This window comes from Malaclemys terrapin, chromosome 13 (assembly GCF_027887155.1).
Source record: "Malaclemys terrapin pileata isolate rMalTer1 chromosome 13, rMalTer1.hap1, whole genome shotgun sequence".
Classification (NCBI taxonomy): Eukaryota; Metazoa; Chordata; order Testudines; family Emydidae; genus Malaclemys; species Malaclemys terrapin.
In genome coordinates this window covers 34,831,050-34,834,031 of record NC_071517.1, presented here as the reverse complement: position 1 = coordinate 34,834,031, position 2,982 = coordinate 34,831,050, and the positions used below count along the sequence as shown (strand labels likewise).

Here is a 2,982-nt window from a genome sequence, read left to right as displayed (position 1 = left end):
GATCGGGACAAACTGGAGAAATGGTCTGAAGTAAATAGAATAAAATTCAGTAAGGACAAATGCTAAGTACTACACTTAGGAAGGAACAATCAGTTGCACACATACAAAAAGGGAAAGGACTGCCTAGGAAGGAGTACTGCAGAAAGGGATCTGGGGGTCATAGTAGACCACAAGCTAAATATGAGTCAACAGTGTAATGCTGTTGCAAAAAAAGCATCATTCTGTGATGTATTAGGAGGAGTGTTGTAAGCAGCACACACGAGACGTAGTTCTTCTGCTCTACAGTGCGCTGATTAGGCCTCAACTGGAGGCTGAGAGGGGACATGATAACAGTTTTCAAGAACATAAAAGGTTATTATGAGGAGCATGGAGAAAAATTGTTCTTCTTAACCTCTGAGGATAGGACAAGAAGCAGTGGGCTTAAATTGCAGCAAGGGTGGTTTATGTTGGGCATTAGAAAAACTTCCTAACTCTCAGAGTGGTTCAGCACTGAAATAAATTGCCTAGGAAGGTTGTGGAATCACCACCATTGGAGATTTTTAAAAGCAGATTGGACAAACCATTGTCAGGGATGGTCTAGATAATACTTAGTCCTGCCATGAGTGCAGGGGACTGGACTAGATGACCTCTTGAGGTCCCTTCCTGTTCTATGATTATTATTCCTTTTGAAAAATCCTAATGATTATAATAGACAAGAATCCAATTATATACTACAGATATTAAATAGTGTTTTCAACATAATAGTCTAGAACAACTGTCAGACTGTAATGGAGAAGGAGATTATTTACATAGATTTGGCCAGATGTCCAGCTATTGTAAATTGGCCATAGTTTGATTGCAGCCAATCTGGCAGTTCCCATGCTGGTGTAACACAGCTGTAGCTCTATTGAAGTCATAAGGACAGAGAGAGAGAGAGAGAGAGAGAGAGAATAAATTCCTTTATAGCCTGGTGGCTAGAATAGTCACCCCGGATGCAGAAGACCAAGTATACAGTAACCCTGCACTGCCTCTTTTATGATTTATCCATAGAGCAACAGCTTCAAGAGGAGAGACTGAGGGAGCCCTACATCATACTATCCCTTAATCAGAGCTGAGCAGGGTATTTGTGAATACCAGTAGGACCAGATTCTGGGACTTTGGCACCTAACTGCCACTTTAGACGCCTAAGTCCTTTTGTGTATCCAGCCTATTTTGTCTATTTAAAACACACAAATGCCATCTGGCATCTCTTTTTCTCTAAATTCAGTCTATACATTTTACAGAATTGAATAGGACTCTCTTTACGTTCATCTTATGGAACAGATGATCTCCACATACTCTTTCCGTTTATATTTATGATAAGTGTTAATTTCATTTTTTTCAGGTCTCCCAGGTCACAGATTTCCTGAATAAATGACAATGAAAAATCAAACCACGGTGACCGAATTTATCCTCCTGGGACTTTCCAGTGACCCACAGATGCAGATTTTCCTCTTCTCAGTGTTTTTAGTTATTTACCTAATCACTCTGGGTGGTAACATAGTGATCATGGAGGTGATAAGAGCAGATGCTCACCTTAACACCCCTATGTACTTCTTCCTCTTCCATTTATCCTTTATTGATATCTGCTATTCCTCGGTCACGGTGCCTAACACGCTGAAGCAGTGGACAAAATTATTTCTGTCATTGGCTGCTTTGTCCAGATGTTCTTCATCCTCCTCTCAGGTGGTGCTGAAATTCTCATTCTCTCAGCCATGGCTTATGACCGCTACGCTGCCATCTGTGACCCATTGCGTTACATGAAGAGAATGAGCAAAGGGATCTGTGTTGAGCTGGTGAGCGCTGCATGGGCAATACATTTCTTCTATGCCCTGCTTAACACTGTTTTTACCTTCAAGTTACATTTCTGTGGGCCCAATCAAATCAGCCATTTCATCTGTGAGCTCCCTCCTCTGTCACAGCTGTCTTGCACTGACACCCTCACCAATCAAGTGGTGCTTCTTACTTCTGCTGTCATACTTGGATCAAGCTCCTTTCTCCTTACCCTGATCTACATTCACATCATCTCTACCATCCTGAGGATATGCTCTGCGGAAGGCAGGCGTAAAGCCTTCTCCAACTGCAGCTTCCACCTGATTGTGGTTGTCTTATTCTTCCTGACAGGTTTTCTCCAGTACACAAAATCCAGCTTGGTCTCCTCTGTCATGCTGGATGAAATGCTCTCCATACAGTACAGCATCTTGACCTCCATCTTAAACCCCATCATCTACAGCCTGAAAAACAAGGAGGTGAAAACGGCTGTAGGGAAAATGTTGAGGAAATTGAAATTTCTCAAGTAATGTTGATGATCTTAAATAAATGAAATTACATCAGATCATAGAACTGTGCATAACTTGTTTTTGAGACATTCTCAGCTCAGGTAACTGATGAACATGTTGGGACAAAACTTCAGTTGGTTTAAATCAGTGTAGTGCCATTGAAGTCAGCGGGCCAGATTCCCAGTTGTACAAGAGTCACTGGAGCACAGGGAACTGGACCTTGGGTCTCCTAAATCCAGAGCAAGTGCTCTGAGCACCAGGCTTATAGTCATTCACACATTTCTCCCTTTCCCCTCTCTCCATATCTTTTTAATCTGGCCCTCTGATTTCAGGGGAGCTATGGCCAATTTATACTAGCTGAGGATCTGGCCAATTCTATAAAAATAATCACTTCATCTATTAATTTTCTTTCTTTCTTTTTGAGTAATTTGTTGAAACTCTAATTAATATCAATTACCTTATTCTACCCTATAATAATAATAATAAGGATAATATAATAATCATTGGAGCCAATAGGTTTACTCCCAAGGGAGGGCTAGAGCCACAAATAAATTTAGGATTTAAACAGGGGATGTGGGTGCCATAACCACCAGGATACACTCATGTGGGTCTCTCTCTAACTCTTGTGTTCAAGCCTGTCTCTATCAAGCACTTGAAGCGGGGTCCTCACACATTCCAGATGACT

At 41.4% G+C, this 2,982-nt stretch overlaps 1 pseudogene; it reads left to right on the top strand.

Moving 5' to 3' along the window:
• Positions 1-1,392: 1,392 nt before the first annotated feature.
• Positions 1,393-2,318, top strand: LOC128847327 (olfactory receptor 5V1-like; annotated as a pseudogene).
• Positions 2,319-2,982: the final 664 nt, after the last annotated feature.